This window comes from Peromyscus leucopus, chromosome 3 (assembly GCF_004664715.2).
Source record: "Peromyscus leucopus breed LL Stock chromosome 3, UCI_PerLeu_2.1, whole genome shotgun sequence".
In the NCBI taxonomy this organism is placed as follows: Eukaryota; Metazoa; Chordata; class Mammalia; order Rodentia; family Cricetidae; genus Peromyscus; species Peromyscus leucopus.
The window spans coordinates 36,248,674-36,269,625 of NC_051065.1; the positions used below are offsets into that span (position 1 = coordinate 36,248,674).

General features: G+C 38.1%; 1 protein-coding gene across 11 annotated transcripts in view; it reads left to right on the top strand.

The window, feature by feature from the left end:
* Positions 1-20,952, top strand: part of Magi2 (membrane associated guanylate kinase, WW and PDZ domain containing 2) — a 1,425,274-nt gene that overhangs the window by 87,901 nt on the left and 1,316,421 nt on the right. The gene's annotated exons all lie outside the window — the stretch shown is intronic.

Here is a 20,952-nt window from a genome sequence, read left to right on the forward strand (position 1 = left end):
CCACTTAGCTCCTTGAGCACTGAGGAGAAAGGTTTGATGAGGAAATCCCATTAAGAACTGAGTGTTAGGGCTGGAGAGATGGCTCAGCAGTTAAGAGCACTGGTTGCTCTTCCAGAGGACCCGGGTTCAGTTCCCAGCACCCACATGGCAGCTAGTAACTGTCTGTAACTCCAAGATCTGACACCCTCACACATATATACAAGCACACAAAACACGAATTCACACAAAGTAAAGATAATGTTTTTTAAGAAGGAAATATGTCATTAAAAAAAGTACTGAGTGTTCACACAGGGTGGCGGTGGCACATGCCTTCAATCTCTGCATTCAAGAGGCAGAGGCAGGTGAATCTCTGAGTTTGAGGCCAGTAAGGTCTACAGAGTGAGTTCTAGGACACAAAGAAACACTGTCTCAAAACAAAAAATTTGAATATTCCAAGGTCTCTTTCTCTCTATACTATGTCCAGTTATGTGTCTTTGTGTTAGCTCCCATCTATTGCTAGAAGAAGCTTCCCTGATGATGACTGAGCAACGCACTGATCTATGGGTATAGCAGAATGTCATTAGGAGTCATTTTGTTGCTGTGTTCACTTAATACAACAATAGTATTTTAATTTTCCCTATGCTAATGACCTATCCAGTCTCAGTTTCTTGGCCACCTGAGCAATGTCAGGCATGGTAGAACAGACTATTTCTAAAGCTCCATTAGGTTTGAATATCTTTAATGTTACCAGAATTAGTTCTGGATGTGTAGAGCAGTTCTCAGCAGGATAATCTGCTGTTGGAACAAAACCTCTGTGTACTGTGTGTTGTTGTTAATTCTACTTATTTTCTTTTTCCTTGAAAATTTGTAATTTATGGTTAAGTGTAATATTATTGTCAATCTTTATAACAAAAGGACATCTGTACACATGAAAACAAACTTACCTTCCATGTAATATGCAAATATAATCTGGTAGTGCTTTTAGTCAATAATATTTTCAAAACGGAATATAATGTCTGCAGTTCTTTGTTGTGATCTGTTTTAAGAACTTCATATTTTAAAAAAGAATTTGCCAATGATGATATTTTAGCTGCTTATTAGCAGTTTGCATTAAGTTGTTCTCTTTGAGCACAAAATGACTATGCTCTAAGTGAGGTGTTTTTTAACCAATCTATGTGACATCTATAGATATAAGTTCTTGAGTCTCTTCAGATTGTGTAGACTTTAAAGAATCTCTTGAAAACAGGGATTCAGAACCTGGTGGAGATGTGTTCAGAAACATCAGTGAGCCAGTGAGAGACAAAGATGTTCATTCTCTGAGCTTTAACTTACCATATTCAGACAAAAGTTTGTGGCAATAGTTTATGTAAAAAAGAAATGTTCATCCAGCAAAATAAGATGAGGAATGGCTGAGGATAAACCTAGAATTACTAACAATTAGGAGTGATGGATCTCACTACACACAGCTTTAAAACCCTGAATAGAGATTAATTCTTTCAGAACATTTTTGAATGTTCTCTACAGGACAGCCACTGTAGCCCTTGTGGTTGTATAGTTACTTTTCTTGTGATCTTGGTGACTGATAAAAAGGAACTTAGGAGAGAGAAAGTGTCAGCTCATGATCTGAGAAGATATGGTTCGTCATGATGAGGAAGGCATTGCAAATCACAGCTCACAGTGTCAGCAACTTGCAGCTGCTGTCTGTTCACTTCTATCTGTGGGACTGGAGCAGAAAGAGATCAATCTGCCAGCTTCCAGGTCATTATACTAAAGGCTCACCCCTCCCCCATGGACCCATGGGGACCACCTCCTCCAGCTAGGACTCACCTTCTAAAGGTTCCAGGACTTCCTCAAAGACATGAACAGCTGGGTAAGATGCCAAGAGTTCAAACATGTGAGCTTGTGAAGGACAACTCTTACTTAGAGCCAAAAAAATAATATGGGATTTAAGTAAAAATCCCTGCTACCATGGAGCTTACTCTTTAAACCCTGTTCTCTGTGTTTTCTACTTTCTAGTCTACTTGACTATCTTTGAGCAGCATTAATTTTAAATCCTCAGTGGATCAGACTGTGCTATCTCTCTGTCTTCATTGCGTTAGCCTCCCTCATCACTCATTGCATCCTGTCCTGCCAAGCCCCTTTAACCTAGCTACCTGATGGATCTCTTATCTCTTAGTTGTAGTTTATAATAAGTTAATAACAAATTTCTCTGTGATGACACACATGTGAAGGCAACAGCAGGAGTATTACACCAATTCCTTTAAAATTCAAAGAATGCAGAGCTATTGATTGTGTCAGCCTTTTCTATTATGATCATATATTAAAGAAATGCAAAACAACTTTCCAAAATGAACAATTTTTTTCCTGCAATAAAGGAATGGGCCCATATTTTTCAGTTCTGCCAAGATACTTTTATTTTATGTGTTAATTGATTCTTTTCCTTTTTGTGATAATTGAAAGATTTTAACATTTATTGATTTAAGTGTAATAATCAAAATGAAAATGACAAGTATCTTTTATTATTAAGTATAAAACACACAAAAAACAATTAACTGCTTTCCAAAGTAGCTTGCCAGGCTTTCCAGTTTCCATAATTCAACACGATAAATGTGATTTTTTAAAAAAAATTAGTGAAATGTAGTAAGGTTGTCTAACACGGTAAGATCTCCACTGATTACGCAAATAAGAATATGTGAGCAAATTCTTGTAGTCTCAAAGAAAATGCTATATGATTTTTAGATATTTCTCAATACACTGTAAACAGTTTTTCGGGGGCTTTTCAAAAACTAAACTAACACAAAATATAAACATGCAACTGAGTAGTCATTACAAATAATTCACCTTGTCTTTTTTTATTTTTGACAACAGTGTCAAAAATTACCACTAAAAAAGGAATTGCATAATTAATATATACCTTACTTCAGAAAACATAATCTTAAGGACAGACACAGGAATTGACATAATAGATGATTATGAAAAATGTAAAATGCACATTGGTTTATCCTCTTAAATTGCATATGTAATTTACCTCTTGTCATGGATTAGATGGTAGTATTGATGATGTAGGAAACTATAGATTTTTCTGTGCCATTTTATTCTGTTTATTAAAACTACATAATTACCATCAACTATCTATTCTGTATGATGGTATTGCCATATTTTTCCTCACTTTTGCAAATACCTTGTAAAAATGAGCACCCATGCATATTATATGCATATTTATTAGCTATTTCACATGTAATACTAAAAATACTCCACAAATATCCTTTTTCCCATCTCAAAATATTCCAATTCTGTGTTTTAAGTGGACATGTATAAACCTAGGAAAGTGTGTGGACTCGGGATTCAGCAAGTTGCAGCTTCTGTGCAGCACTGCATCAGCCACTTCCTGTCCTCTGGGTCCAGGGGTTCTTTCTGTCAACTGCAGCCAGCCTTCCTGGCTGTGCTGAGAGGACGGGCGGGGGCGGGGGGAATGGAGAAGCTTTTGCATTTCTTCACACAGTGAATCATGTACCTACCCCGGTGGGAGAATTCAGAGCAAGCTGAGTTGTTTCGTCGGAGATAATGCTAGGACGGAACAAGAAAAGACCGCTGGCAGAGCAGCGTGGAAGCGGAATCAAGCAGGAAGGATTACATCCCTGCGCAAGAATTACCAAACACTCTAAGCAGCACTGCTCTCATCTCTGCTCACAGGGATTTCACAAGAAGTTGCTTTCCAGGTTTGAGGTATTTATCTAAAGCCTGGTATAAAATCCCTCTTCTGAAGTGTAGGAGCTGCGCCCTTCAGGGGCAATGCTTAGAAGTGCTTCCCAGTTCTTCCTAAAATTATGCCTTTCTAAGATGTGCTGTATTTTCTATATTTAGAAAACATATGACTGCTTTACTCTTATATTTTGACCAATAACATTGTTGCAAATCTTTAACCTTTAGAAATAGACACATACAGGGTCACAGGCATGGGGTGCGAAGAAAGAGAAGAGCCCTGTATTTTAGGTCGCAGGTGATCGAAACTTTAAGTAAGCATTTTAACGTCAGCATTCTTCAAATTCGAGCATAAATGGGGACTATGTTTCTTTCCTCCCTGACACATGAAAGAAATTAGTTCAAAAAAATTTGTCCTAAAAATGACACTCCCATGGATTGTGAGAGCTTCATCTATCTTCAGGGCACCACCATGGGCACAGTAGTATTGTCCCACTCATCCTGGGTGAGGCCGACCTGAGAGAACACTGGGGCTGCTGTGAGGGAGGTCACAGGGGCTGGGTATGTTGCACATGCCCTGAGCCTCTTGAAAGCACGAAAAGTTAAATAAAAACATTAAGTACAGCAAGAGAAGAGAAAATAGATATTAAAAGAAGAAATGAGTAGTAAAATATGAAAATGTAAGTAACATACATGACACAAAAAAGTAACAGCATATACCTGAATATAAAATGATTAAAATAATCAACAACACTATAATGAATATTCAAATTAAATAAAAAAGATAGAATCAAGTAAAAATTGAGTATATGAAAATATAGAAGATACATTAAAGATTAAAGAGAAAAATATAACAAATAATGTGATAAATCATAGTGTAAAAAAAAAGAAAATACTTAGCTGGGTATGGAGGCAAACCTTTATTCCATCATTCAGGAAACAGAGGACAGTGGGGTTTATGGGAAGTTTCAAAATAGCCAGGTTTACAAAGACCCTTTCTCAAAAATAATTAATAAATAAATATAAATAAATACAATGTGTTTTAAAATGTAAATAATAAAGGGGAGTTTATTTTTCCTAAACTCATTGATTATAAAAATTCATTGTCTTAAGAAAGGTCATCAGGATTTGGGTTACCTCACTCAGGATGATTTTTTCTAGTTCCATCCATTTGCCTGCAAATTTCATGCTTTCATTGTTTTTCTCTGCTGAGTAGTACTCCATTGTGTATATGTACCACATTTTTTTCATCCATTCTTCCATTGACAGGCATCTAGGTTGTTTCCAGGTTCTGGCTATTACAAATAGTGCTGCTATGAACATAGCTGAGCATGTATCTTTATTGTATGAATCAGCATTCCTTGGGTATATGCCAAGAGTGGGATGGCTGGGTCTTGAGGTAGTTCAATTCCTAATTTTCTGAGAAACTGCCATACTGATTTCCACAGTGATTGTACAAGTTTACATTCCCACCAACACTAACCCTAACCCTAACCCTAACCCTAACCCTAACCCTAACCCTAACCCTGAGTCTACCAGGTTGATCGCAGTCCTGGGGGAGGATTTGCCTTGGAGGAGGTGGGAATTGGGGGTTGGGCTGGGGGTAAGGGGAGGGGGTGGGAGGGGGGAGATTAGGGGAACTCGTAGCTGATATGTAGAACTGAATGGTATTGTAAAATAAAATAAATAAAATTAAAAAAAAGAAAGGTCATCAGGAATAAAATCTAAGAATGCTAGTGTTAATAGGTAAATTCAGTTAGTATTAAGCTTTTTTAAAAATAATTGTTTTATTAAATTGTTTTATTTATTCTTTCCTTTTACAATAACAACCCCTGTTCCCCGTCTCTCCCCTTCTCCTGCTCCCCCCCCATACCTACCCCCATTCTACCCCTATCCCCTCCTCATAGAGGGTAAGGCCTCCATTGGGTAGTCAACACAGGCTGGCATACAAATTTGGGGCCAGACCTAGCCCCTCACACCTGCATCAAGGCTGAGTAAGGTATGGCACCATAGGGAATGGCCTCTAAAATGTCAGTTCATGTACCTTGGATAAGTCCTGGTCCCATTGCCAGGGGACTTACAAACAGATCAAGCCATGCAACTTTCACATACATTCAGAGGGTACAGTACAGAGTCCATGAGCTCCTACTAGCTTGGGTTAGCTCTCTCTGTGGTTTTCTCCATCATGATTCTGACTTCCCTTGTTCTTATAATCCTCTCTCATGTTCTTGGATAGGTAGGATCAACATAGTAAAAATGGCAATCTTACCAAAAGCAATCTACAGATTCAATGCAATCTTCATCAAAATCCCAATGCAATTCATCACAGACCTTGAAAAAACAATATTCAACTTCATATGAAAAAACAAAAAAACTCAGGATAGCCAAAACATTCCTATACAATAAAGGAATTTCTGGAGGCATCACCATTCCTGACTTCAAGCTCTACTATAGAGCTATAATAATAAAAAACAGCTTGGTATTGGTATTAAAAACAGACACATTGATCAATGGAATCAAATTGAAGACCCTGACAGTAATCCACACACCTATGAACACCTAATCTTTGACAAAGTATTAAGCTTTTTATAGACTTACTCATTTGTATTTTAAGTGTATGAATGTCTTGTCTGTGTCCTTCTATGTACCATGTACATTCAGTATCCTCAGAGGCCATAAGAAAGTGGCAGATCCTCTAGAACTTGAGAGGGCTGTGAGCCTCCACATAGCAATTGAACCCAGGTCCTCTGGAAGAGCAGGAGTGCTCTTTACTGCTGAACCATCTCTCCAGTCCTAGAATTAATTTATATATAAGAAAAATTCAATTAATTTAAATCTAGTACACTTTAGAGTGCTGAAAATTCATATGTAAAAATGAGATAACTTCACAGTAAGAATCAGCTATTATCTATTGCTGCCTGGGGGAACCAGCCTCCTGCAGAGGAGGGCTAAAAGAGAATCCATGGAGTTGGTCCATACTATGACCTTTTTATCTTAGGGTGTTAGGGAAAAACACACACACTCTTTCTTGACGGTTTCCTCTTTTATTCTTCCATAGTCTTCATTCTATGCTCTATAGTCTCTTTTCTCATCTCTATCCAGAAATGACCCTTCCATCTCTCTTGATGTTTTCTTTCTACTCTATCTTTATTCTTGATGTTTTCTTTCTACTCTATCTTTATTCTTGATGTTTTCCTTCTAACTTATTTTTAACTTTATCTTTATTCTTTCCTTTATAGCTTATATGCTCCAGCAAAATCTTTCTGCTTTTTGAGTGAATACTTACTTTCTGCTTTTTGAGTGAATACTTACAATGAATACAAGTAAAAAATAGCATTTTTTTTAACATATCCCTACATGATTAAACATTTTACTTATTACAGGTGAAAAACAAATTATCCCAATAGCCATGTACATTCATACCCAAGCAACAAAGTGTAAGCAAGCAAAATATTCTTTTACTGGCAAGCTGTATTTTGCAGTTGCAAAGAAAGGACCAATCACTTTATTACTAAGCAATCTTAAAGGAATCACATATCTAAACTTTTATATATGAAAAAGAATCAGTCAGCTCTACTTAAACCTTTAGGGTGCATACTGACTCATCAACAGTTTTTGTATCAGAAAGTTAAGGGCAGAAATGGGTATAAGGAAATAATAATCACTTTTTGGTCATCAACCAATCATATCAAGAAAAGTGCAAAAGCTAGTAATAATTGGGCTGCTTTGTTTTTGTTCCCTGATCTTAAAGAGTTCCTCAGTCACCTAAATATCTTTCTAATCTTTGGATTGTCTTCTTGGGTTTTTCACCTCAAAGCTATTTGACAAATACATCTTAGTCTAACCTTAAGTTATTTTCAAAGCTTTGTTTCAGCTATGATGCACTCAGAAACCTATGAACACATCTCCTAACATTAAGCAAGCTGGGCTACTGAGACTCAATTCTTTTTTGTTAGTCATTAACCTAGGCCACAGTCTATATGGCTCCTCAATAGAAACTCATGTGTTCTAGCTGTATAACACGTCATTGTTTATATTTTTAATCATCAAAACTAGTTAAACTAGCATTATCATTATTATCAATTAGACAGTACAGCTTAGGAAGAAATCATCTTCATAATAATCCACAGGTAAAAATGCTCAGTACAATAGGATATTTTCATGAAATGAACACACTAAGTTACAGGTAGTGGAGATCTCCCAACACCCATTCACACCATGCCAGATTCCACAGAAAGACAGCAGCAGCAAACATGTGAAAGCATAGCAGAAGCAAAAGACATTCTGGAGTCTGTGGTCTTGGGGCCTTGCCTATCTGAAATTCACCCAATGGGAATTCTCCTGGTGGGCTGACACCCTGAAGTTGACTGCCATCTGCTGCTCCTCTGACATGGCCACCAGCAATTACCAAAATGAAACAGAGAAGCAAAAATAATCAACAAAGCAAAGTACGTGAGCATGGTAATCCCAGCCAGGCACGATGAACATATTCCTGTCATGCTAGCAGCAGGGCGTCTGAGACTAGAGAATTACCATGAGGCCAAGGTCAGGCCAGACTATATCAAGAGTATTGGGACAACTTGGGCTATATACCAAGATTAAACAAAAGTGGGTACAGGAGAGAACAAAATTGCTGGGGATGTCTTTTTGTATGCTGTGAATGAGTTGCTCTGATTGATGCTGTGAATGTGTTGCTCTGATTGATTGATAAATAAAGTGCTGATTGGCCAGTAGCCAGTCAGGAAGTATAGTATAGGTGGGATAAGCAGAGAGGAGAATTCTGGGAAGTAGAAGGCTGAGTCAGGAGATGCTCCCAGCTGCTGCCATGAGAAGCAAGATGTAAAGTACCAGTAAGCCACAAGCCATGTGGCAACTTATAGATTAATAGAAATGGGTTAATTTATGATATAAGAACTAGATAGCAAGAAGCCTGCCACGGCCATACAGTTTATAAGTAATATATGTCTCTGTGTGTTTACTTGGGTCTGAGTGGCTGTGGGCCTGAGCAGGACTGGAGAAAACTTCAGCAATACAAAATAATGATTAAATAAAATGTGTCACTACTATATCCCTGTGGGTAGGTATCTTAGGGTTGCAATTGCTGTGATGAAACACCAGGACTAAAATGCAAGTTGGGGAGGAAGGGGTTTATTAGGCTTACATTTCAGCATTGTTGTTTGTCACTAAAGAAGTCAGGACAGGAACTCAAACAGGACAGGATCCTGGAGGCAGGAGCTGATGCAGAGACCATGGAGGGGTACTGCTTACTGGCTTGCTCAGTCCACTTTCTTATAAACCCAGGACCAACAGTCCATGGATGACACCACTCACCATGGGCTGGGTCCTCCTCCATTGATCACTAAATGAGAAATTGTCTTATAGCTGGATCTCCTAGAGGCATTTCCTCAGCCGAGGATCCTTCCTCTGATGACTCTAGCCTGTGTCAAGTTGACACACAAAACCAGCCAGTACAGTGGGTATGGTGGAAAAATTCTCAGCAAATATTGTTGTGGCTGTATTTTTCTTTGAATGTTAGAAACATACATCCACAGCTAGCATGTTTCTCAGGCAACAAAACTCTTCCTGTGGCCTTACATGAGAGTGTGCGAAGGAGTCATGCTCCATGCTTGCTGTCCATAAATCTTTATATTTCAGCTCAGCCCCTGCTTTTCTGAGGCCTATTTTGGCATTTCCTCAGTTCTATCCCCATATGGCACATTTCCCACAGTGAGATCCTAGACTATACTTGGTAAGGTAATGCTTCCTCACTAGAGTGAGACCTATTCACACAGTGAACAATTATTATTTAATCAAAAAGCTAAGTGAATGTGCAGATTTCTGCTGAGGTCTCTTTTTTATTATCTCTGACAACCACAAATCCCCCTTCTCTCCTCTTTTCTCTCAGCTGTGGTGGTTTGAATGAGAGTGCCCCGTAGGCTCAGTTGTTTGAGTACTTTAACCCGAATTGGGATGTTGCTGTTGGTGAACGTTGAGACTTCAAAGACTCCTATTTCCTGCCATCATGCCTGACTGAAGGCACAACTCTGGTGTGATGTTGATGAACTTATTCCTTTGAAACAATAAGCACAAATAAAACATTTCCTGCTATAAGCTGCCTTGGTGATGATATTTTCTTACAATAGGAAAATGACCAGCACACCTACCCCTCCTCTTCCTCTTCTTCCACCCTTCACTTTCTCTCTTCCAAATGTGATCAGAACATTCCTTTGCCTCTCCACAACCCTATCATTAGCTCTCTTAGAAGTGAAAGTTATATTTTTAGAATCATGGTAATAGGCAGTGTCAAATTAAGCTTTCTACCTTATATTCCACTATTTTTCAGCACATACCCACACACTCAGCAAACATACTCAGGAACTTTCTCTCTCTCTCTCTCTCTCTCTCTCTCTCTCTCTCTCTCTCTCTCTCTCTCTCTCTCTCACACACACACACACACACACACACACCTATGTTCACATGCACATATCACATAAAGGTTTATACCAGAGAGAGAAGAGGTGGCTTTAAGACATTACAGCTGCATCTTGCTTAGAGAAAGTCATTTTAAAAGTGAGATCTTAAAACGTAACTTAGGATTTGGGGTTTTATTCCATATACCCACTGCTCTTCAGAGATGTAGGCATCATTGATTCACCTTAAGGAAATCTGAGTGTGGTTCTAGAGTATGCTCTGTTTTATTACATGTTTTCCTTGGTGTACAACTTAGCTCTTCATCATTTGATGATGGTGTCAATTGACTCTCAAACTTCATTTTGGAAAAATCTGTCTTAAATACTGCATTTACTTTAGTCTCCTCCTAATGGCTAGTTTTATCTGTACATTCTTCTCTGTTCTTGATCTGTGACCTTTTAGGAATGATACTGATGTGTCTGCTCATTCACAGTAGATAGTGCTGTGATGGATAGGCTTAGTCAAGGTGTGGTTATGGTTCCATACACATAAGACTCTGAATTCCATTTAGTAGAGCTCTGACTGCAGACCCACCATTCAAGCATATGTTTACAATTTTTTTTGGAGACGAACTTCTTAACCTTTTTTATTGTGAAAGATAAGGCAGAAAAGTATACAAAGCAAAAATGTAATAATTTAATAATAATTTAGCATTCAATAATTTATAACAGAAAAGAAGGTTGAAATTCACCACGCAGGTCAAAGAATGAACTGTTAGCACCTACTTGCTCTCCTCTCTAAATGTGAAGCTTTAAAAAAAAGAAAAATAATCTATCTAGACTTTAACACTATGCATTCCTTCCTGTGGCTTCTTTGGTTTAAGCACATGAGTAGATTCAACCACATTGTTTCCATCAGCTCTTTATTCCTCGGTGCTGAAATCAGGACACTAGCACACATTTATCCAGTCTACTATCGAGGGCCATTTGACTTTTAAAAACTTGTGTTATCCAAAAATGACCACAACAGTATCTCTTAAAACACTTTAAAAAACAAAACAAAACAAAAGTGACCTTTATATTTCTTGGCTTAAGAAGTAAGTCTTTGCTCTCTCAACCAATAGAGTACCACAAGAGTGACTGCTTCTTGTTTAATTGGTTTCTTTTTGTTTTATTTTTTGAGAGTGAGAGAGGGCTCTAGTCTATAGCTTAAGCTGCCCTCAGACCCATCCCCCTCCTGCTTCAGCCTCCTTGAAATTGCTGGATTTACAGACTCCTGCCACCACATCCAGCTAGCAGATGTCAGTTCTGAAACTAGGTTATTTAAAATGCTGGATACTTCCATAGTGGTCTTACACTCAGAACCCACCCCTATTCTAGCTTCAAACTGGAAATAAACAAATTATAACTAAGCAGATGCCAGTGAAAATTTCATTTCTGTGTATTGTTTTCTTTACAGATTTCACACTGGATTAAAACTTCCTAGGGTCAGGAAACATGAGAAAGGGGAAAATAGTTGGAACACAGCAGAAGCACTATAAAAAGTTGTGATTGATTACAAGGTGGAAGTGATGAACTTTCCCCCAACAAAGTACACACACACACACACACACACACACACACACACACAAGTATCTGGATGCTCACAAAGGTCGCCACCATCCTGATTACAAGGTAGAAGTGATGAACTTTCCCCCAACAAAGTATACACACACACACACACACACACACACACACACACACACACACACACACAAGTATCTGGATGCTCACAGATGTTGCCACCATCCTGATGCCCGAGGCTTATAGGCAGGACGAAACTCAGATCCCTTCAGGGTCAGGCAGTGGAGAGAGGAAGGCTGGGTCAGGCAAAGCCGGCCTCTGTCACTCCTTCAGGCCAAGGCAATCCAACATGCACTCTCACAGCCTGATCTCTGCTGTCCTTGCTTCCCCCACTCAGGCTTTCTCTCTTTTCCCATCACTGGAGGAAAGCATGGAGCTGGGTAACAGAGAAGAGCAGCTGCAACCTTCTGCACTGTTCTGTTTCTCCTGCAGACACTTGTGTTGAGCACTTGGAATACATTTTCCTGTTTATTCAACTTTATTGTCATTTTCAGTGTCTTTACATGCTGCTTGTCCTGGCGGTGGCTGCAGTGTGTCTCCTACAATTGTAATAAGATGTTAATGAGGATAAAAAATACCCTCCAACTTTGTCTTGGTTCACATGATCTTCAAAAACTATTTAGACTTATTCATCGACATATTATAACACCCTAGGGAACTCAAGTGGTCAAAACCTTCAAATGAGCATGTGTTTGTGCAGATGGTATATCAAGCATATGTGTAGACTCTTTTATTATCTGCCCTGTAAAATTTTCTGTTTTAAGCACGTTTGCCTTCATACCTGGTGAATGCTTTCTTCCTTCTGCTGTTCTTGGGTCTTTTGTTTGTTTTGTTTTGTTTTTTCCAAATGAATTTTCATCATTTTGTCCTGTCTGTCTTCAGACTCCTGGTCTCCTGCCTCAGCCTTCTGGAGGCTAGGACTGTAAGTGTGAGCCACCATACCTGCCTTGTAACTTTCTGGAATTATCTGGATGTGGTTTGCTCTAGGCCCTCCCAGAGATGTGATTAAGGAAAAAATTTCCTCTCTTTCTGCACTGAGAGGATTCTTTTAAAGCTGCTAAATTTAAATTACATGTTTACTGTCATCATTAATATGGATACACTAACCTGTGAGTGACACTTGTATATTCAGGCATTGAGCTCTAAGATTGCATATTTATTTAAAATCCCAATATACCATAAGAAGAAAGAATTTCACCAATAATTTCACAGAAAGGGACATTTACAGTGAATGGAAAATTTAGTAAGATGTTTAAAAGTTGGATTTTGAGTTAATTATACATCCATATGCAGTTTAAGAATATGTAGAAACACTGTTCACTTTAAGAAATTTTTCTCAATTTGAAAATAAAAATGTAGTATAATACAGAAGATAGGTAATTGAGGCAATCCATCAATATTGTTTCCCAATTATACTTTGACTCATTCTTGTGTATTTCTCTGTGTTGATCTCAGCACTGTTTGATTACTTAAGCAGGTTTCTTGTCTGCTACCATGATCCAAAACATTCACCTATCCTGCATTTTGACCCGTACCTGCCTGTCCTCTCTAACCCTGACTCCAGCCTCTGGTGGTCCAGCAACTGACCTAAATGTTCTCTGTATCTTAGATTTTTGACAGTCCAAAAGTGTTACATAAATGGAATCATATACCCTGTATTATTTTGGAATTGGCTTTTTCCACTCATTTTAAATCCCTAGTACTTCATGATGACTATGCATATTGTTACTTTGCTGAATCATTTCCCTGGCATGTGGACTCATCAACTAGAACTATTTGTCTACAGTAACCTAGGCTACTTGGTGTCACTGAAGGACCAGGCACAAGGATCAGTGGTGTGAATATAAATTATTAACCTTCTGGAATAATTGTCTAAGAATATAAGTGCCAAGTTGTAGGGCAAATACATACCTGGTTTAATAAACTGCCAAGCTATTCCAGTGTCTATCATTTTAAACCAGTTTAACTGTGTAGAATTGATTGTTTCTCCACAGCCTGTCTATCATCTGGTGTGCTCATTCTTTTTCACTTCAGCCATTCTGATAAGTATTGTGTAATCCCATTATAGTCTAAATTTGTATGTCATTGGCATCTAATGATGGTAAACATATTTTTATATGCCTATTGCAATCGTATATCCTTTTGGTGAAAGTTTTGTTAATTGCTTTTATGCATTTTCTTAGAATGTTTTCCCTGCTGACTTGACTTAAGAGTTTTTTACTAGTCCTCTGAGAGTTCTCGCCTAGTCCTCTGTGAGGTATATGGTTTGCAAATGGCTGCTATAATCTCTAGCTCCCCTTTCTTCCCTTCTCGTATGGGTTTATACAGAGCAAGAGTTTGGCTTTGTTTATTGAGATAGTGTCTCGTGTATTCCATGCTGTTTTTTGAACTCAGGATGTAACAGAAAATGGCCTTGAAATTCTGATCCTCCTGCCTCCACCTACAGAGTGCTGAGATTACAGACTTGTGCCATCATTCCTGATTTATGCCATGAGGTGGGTGGAAGCCAAGCTTCCTGCCTGTTAGGTAAGCACTTAACCAACAGCTACATCCCAGCCCCAAAGTTCTTCATTTTTATGGCATGATTCACTCTGACGTCATATTTTATAAGGTGAACTTTAGAACAGTCATTGCCTAGGCATGTGCAATTGCTTCTACATCATTTGTTAAAAGTAAATCTCCCGTTAATTGCTTCCCATTGTCAAAAATCAGTTGAATATACTTGTGAGGGTTTAATTTGTTTTCTGTTCTGTTAATTTGTGTGTCTATGGGTCTTAAATGATACTCAGCAGCCTTGCAGAATGGTTTATTCTAGTTATAACTTTTAATGTACTATTCTGTCCAGTACACACATGTGTGCACACACACACAGAGGAACACATATGTCAAGGCATACACACACTCATACTCACACAGGCACTTGTACACACACACACACACACACACACACACACACACACACACGCACGCGCGCGCACACACACACACACACACTGCTAACTGGATGAACATTGGCATCAGTTGTGTCTATGCATTTGTCCATTTCTCTTTGAGATTCTGCCAGCCTCTGTTAGTACGTTTTGAGACCCTTGACTGATGAAGACACTTAGGATCTTTGTTTTCTTTGGACAGAATGATCCTTCTCTTGGTCTGAAGGCAGTCATTTTCTCTGTGCTCAGGCCTGTGTGTTGGATATTAACAAGTCACTCCTGCTTTTCCAGTTTTCAAAGTCCATATCCTCTAACACATTTCCCTTTGCCTATCCTGCTCCTTAACTTGCAGCCTTGCCTCAGAAGCACAATGCAGTCGTTTATGTGCATTCACTGCCAATCCTGGCATGTGGAATTTCGTATTTAGATATAACATAACTGTTGACAAGCTCACAGTATTTATTTTCTGTTCAGTTATTATTTATTTCTTTTCTTTGCAGATATTCCTTCCTCTGATTTTCTTTTCCTGCCTTACTGTGGAAATTTGAACAATATTAAGAATTTTCTTTCAATTTCCTCAAAGCATTTTTAATTTATTTTGACTTGAAGAAAGTGTATTAGCTGATCTTTAAGGATAAGCAATTTAATAATAAATTCTTATGGTTTCCTTTAATCTGACAATGTTTATATTTTCTTTTCCCTGCTTTCATGGGAAAAAAATGGCTTAATTGGGTGTGAAGTTAATGATTCACAGGTATTTTTATTTACTATTTGAAAATGTAATCACATGCTTTGAGTTTCTATGGGTTAAGAGAATAAACGCACTATCATTTAAATGGACTTCTACCAGGCAGTTATAAGTTTTATCTGAAGTGTGTGTGTGTGTGTGCGCGCGCGCTTGTGCATGCATTTGCACACATGCATGTATGTGTTCTTTGTCTCTAGCATTGAATAACTGAATTATGGTTTATGGGCTGGAATATCATTGTTTTCCCTGTTTGAATTTCCTTAGCTTCTTGAATCTATAGAACTCTGTTTTGTTTTTTTTTTTCCTTATTTGGAGAGTTTTGGGCAAGTTTTCAGCCACTGTTTCTTATCCCTGCACTCTCCTGTCTCCTATAGGAATAGCAGGCTTTTGTAATTGTCCCCCAATCCTGAGACTTTCCTCAGTGTCTTTTCTTTCTACTGTTCAGGTGGACAAGCTCTTTAATTCTGTGTGCTTCCCAGCTTTATCCTTTTGCCTCCATTCAACTCTTATGGGAAATTTTAATATTTATGTGATTTTTTTAGTTCAGTACGTTTTCCTGGTTCTTTTGTGAAAGTCTTTGTTAATATGCATTTTCTGACTCTTTAATTTGTTTGAAATTTATTTGTAATTTGCCACGAAGTATTTTGTGATGCTCATCAGATAAGATGTGAAGCTCAAGTTCTCTGTACTGTGCATGGTTTGCAATTGAATCATTGATATAGATTAGCTGACTTGGAATCTTTTATTGTAGCCTGAAGTCACTTTTTTGGGTCTTCTACAACTATCTAAAGGTATGTCTCTAGGCTGTGGTTCCCACTTTAGATAATTGTGAAGTTGAAATGGTCTATTTAATTAGTGGGGTCCTCATTCATTCTTGTAGTTTCTGCAGAGCACATCCAGACAGGATTCCCCAGAGCTTCAGTTGTCTCTCAGTGAACCAGGAGGTGTGGCAGGCTACCAACACTGGAGATTTCTCCTCATCCCCATGTCTTGATCTGAGGACTCTGGTGACTAAGAAATTTCTGAGACAGAGTACTGTTCTGAGACTAGACTTCTTTCTCCCTTTCAGATTATCTATCTATAAGACTCTTGATCTGGTCCTTAGTAACTTTCTGTTCAGTTACTAAGATACTAAATGTATCTCAGTGCTAGAAGTATAACACTGTTGCTTCTCTAGACATAGACTTTGTGATGGTGGTGTTGTTACCTACTACAAGATTTAGAATGCTTTGCAGAAAAAGGAGGTTTGAATGATAGGTTAATGAAAACTTAATCATCAAAGAGTACATTTATTTGTAAACATGCAACAATAAACAATAGCTTACTTAATCAAATGTACAATGTGCTTGTGTGTGTATGCATGCACAGATTTGTGGCTGTGTATTTGTGTATCAGTATGTGAGTGTGTGTGTGTATGAGTGTGGGTGTGTCTATGTATGTGTGTATGTGTGTGTTTGGATTAATGTTAGGTGAGAGGAAAAGTGAAGGATAGTTACTGTTTTAACCAGAAAAGAGGTTTGTTTTATAAATTTATTTCATGCAGTGGCTGAGTGGATCAAATTAATCATTTCAAAAACATATTTTCTACTGATTTCAGATACATTTTGAAGGCTAACCTGTTGTCATATAAAACATGATCATGAACAAAAAACATAGACTAAACATGAAAAAGATAAGCAGATGAGAGATTTAGCTTAATAATTTGATTTGCATTAGATGGTTTATAAACATTTTCATACACAACTTCATACCATACTTAAATATATCAAAAACATGTTGGAGATAAGAAAGTTGCGAGAATTTATTTTTACTGATTATAAAAAAAATCAAAGAGAAGACTGTCAAATATCGCTAAGCCATTAAGTAGCAAGAGTCAGGTATGTTCTTCGATTTTATTGGAGGCCAATAGGATCACATTCCCTAGAACTAGAAACTAAAAGACACGACTTAGTAACTGCTATGGATTATTTTTAACTCCTCTTAATTTTTACATTTAAATATCCTGACAATCCACCAATAGTCTGAGTGCTTTCTTGACTGCATTTAAATCAAAATTCAAAAAAGTAAAGTAGGGGCAGTCTTCAGAGATAATATTCAATGATACAATTTATTTTTATTGCTTGATTTGTAATTTTTCATGGTATGAGTTCTTTCTTTGATGAAGAAATTCCTTTTTGACAGCTAACATGATTTCAGTTAGCACTGAAATGCTCATTCTGAACTAGCAGTCACCAACTGTAGGCAATGAAAAAGGTGCCTGGCACCCTAAACAGAGATTTGCCTGGTAGAACTTTGAAGATAAGTAGCATGCACTGTCAGCAAGCCTGGTGAGATGGTCCTGGACCCTTCTTTAGCTATGGGTTGGCTTCTGAGTCCTCTGTGTTATTCTTTACTAATCTGAAGAAATCACAGCTTCTGGGTATCTGTGCTGTTCAAATAGCTCAGCAAGCTACACAAGACAATATACAAGTAAGTGAAGTTACCCTAGCATTTTTTTTACATAATTTGCATAATTATCCCAGATTTTAACAATTATAAATATTGCTACACATTTATGCATGGGAATATCTTTTTGTTTTCTTTAGGTGTAGTTAAAATCCAGTCACTTCCTCTGCTCTTCTCTTGTCCAGAATAGAACCCAGAGCCAAGTATGTTCTAGGCAATCACTCTACTACTGAGCCCCACTGCCAGCCCAAGAGAAATCATCCTAACAGCACGAGTGTCTTGAAAACCCGACACAGATGTAACAATTCATTTACCTCTGCATGCAGTCACGCTACTCATTTTAACATATTTTTCAATACATTGATTCAGTGTAATTTGTTTATTCCAGGACTAAAAGCCTAATTGTATTATTTTCTTTTTCATTGCAGTTCCAGGATTGGTGTAGAATTCTGTAGCTTCAGAACATTTTTATGGGAATTTGTTCTATAAACATAGTGCTTGTTTTATTTTCTCCCCGTGAACAGTAAATACAACACGAAAGGTTCTGAGAACTGAGGAGTTGCAAAGATCAGCATGCCTGTTTGAAAAGTAACCAGCACTCTGAATACAAAACCTGTTGGATGTTTTGCATTCATTATATTTCAAAATGCTTTACTGTTTTCTTTGTTATATTTATAAATTTATTTATTTTATATTGTGACCTAAATTTTCCTCCCCACTCTCTTCCCATCCTCTCCCCATCTCCTCCTCCCCCCCTCCACCCCGCCATCCACTCCTCTTAGGTTTCTGTTTAGGAAAGGGCAGGTCTGCCATGTGTATCAACAAAAACATGGCAAATCAAATTGCAGTTAAGACTAAGCACCACATTAAGGCTGGGAAAGGTCACAAAAGTTATCAAAAGAGTTAGAGACAGCCCCTGCTCCCACTGTTAGGAGTCACAAAAGTTGACCAAGCTACACAACTGTCACACATATGCAGAGGGCCTAAGTCAGTCCCATGCAGGCTCCCTGGTTGTCATTTCAGTCTCTGTGAGCTCCTATGAGACCAAGTTAGATGATTCTGTGAGTTTTCTTGTGGTGTCCTTGACCCTTCTGGCTCCTACAATCCTTCCTTCCCCTCTTCTGCAGGATTCCCTGAGCTCCACCTAATATTTGACTGGATGAAGCCTCTCTGATAACAATTGAGCTAGGCATCAATCTACAGGATAAGAGAATATCATTAGGCATCATTACATTGACATTTTTTTTTCTCCAGTTGTGTTTAGTTCTATCCTAGGTCTCTGGGTCATTTAGCCCATGGGTCCTGGTGCTTCAGGCAGTGTCAGGTGGGCTTACTCTCCTGGCATGTGTTTCAGGCTAGACCAGCCATTGGTTGGATACTCCTTCAATCTCTAGGCCACCCTTGCCCCAGCACATTCCATAGGCGGGACAGACTGTAGGTGGAAGGTTATGTGTCAGGGTTGGATTCCTACTCCCTTCACTTGAAGTCTTGCCTAGTCACAGGAGATGGCCGGTTCAGGCTAAATATCTAGGAATCTTAGATACTTAGATGCTAATTTGCTAGGAATCTTAGCTGGTATCATCTTTGTAGTTTCCCAGGAGATTCCATTGCACCAGGATTTTACTGACCCTGAAATAACCCCCCACATTTTCTGGTAGTCTCTTTCAGTACTCTCCCCTCTGTCCCCTTCAGACTTGATTGCTCATGCTCCTATCCTCACCCCCGACATGTTACTGTGTATGGACTGAAGGTGCAGAAGCAATGGGTTACTGGAGGTTGGAATTTCATCTCAGTCTTGGTTACTTATCTAGATTATTGTGGGGCCTGAGAATTACAACACAGCAGACTATTCATTACAAATTCCAGAGTACAAACCAAACTCAAAAGTAGATCATTCCAATATAATGATTTTGTCAAGTTCTAACTGAATCTGTAATGCATATACTATTTTAAGTTTCTGGTTACTATAAAATGTTACCTTATGAATTTAAATCCTGCTTAACAAACCCATTTTTCATATTCTTGCTGTACAGACTGTTTGAATATTATCATCTAAATAAAAAAATACAATACTGCAGCCTTTATACAAGAAAGATGTTCTAAACACATATATGAGCTTATTTATCTCTGCTAATTTCTCTGTATATATTTGGCATTGCCACCTTCTATAAACAAGTTACTTTTTCAGTGCATATGCATTTGCATATTTCTGTACAGATATGATCCAATTTAGAAACTCAGCATTTTATATACAGGACTTAGAAAATGTTAATTAGTGTACTAATATATCTTTCCTAATAAAATTTAAGTCTTGAAATCACATCTTATGATGTTTGTACATATGTCATTTGGTCCTATCAGTATAGTTAATTTTTTCACTAAGATCAAGAAGAATTAATAATCACGAGTTTTGATACATTGAACCATTTTTCATATACACACTTTGATAGATAGATGATATATAGACATATATACATACATATGACAATAGACAAGCAGATGGATAGAGAGATGCATGCAAGCCTGATGCTTACACAGATGGATATATGGGTAGGTACTTGGGCTGTGAAGCACCAAGGGTCATGGATATGTCAAACACTGTGTGACAGTACATGGCTTTCTGGCTTGCTTCTAGTTAAAGAACTACCTCAAGCCTCATCCAAGCACCAGTGCTGCTAAGTGCTTTTGTCTGGGATTCTAACTCTGCTCAGATAGTAAAATTAAAATTGTTCCTTTAAAGGTAAGGTCAACTTAAAATGTGTACCTCAAGCATCATTTGAATGTAAAAGGACCTCATCCAAAAAATGGTGGATTAAGATCCACATGGACCAGCAGAGAACATCCTCACAGTTGTATTTTCTAGCTTCTCCTCTTGTCATTTTTACTGTCCCTTTCTCCTGGAACATGATCCTTGTCTCTTAGGATGCAGTTTTCCCTTTTGAGGAGGTAGTTAGTAGAACCTTGCTCACAGGGTACATGTCAGGATGCAAAAGGAAAGATGAGTAGAAGCACTGAGCATCCAAAATGCTCATCCTGGCCCACTGCAGAGCTTGCTTTCCTAGATTCATCCAAAACACCAAAAAGGGACTGGTTTGTTACATAACTGACAAAATCT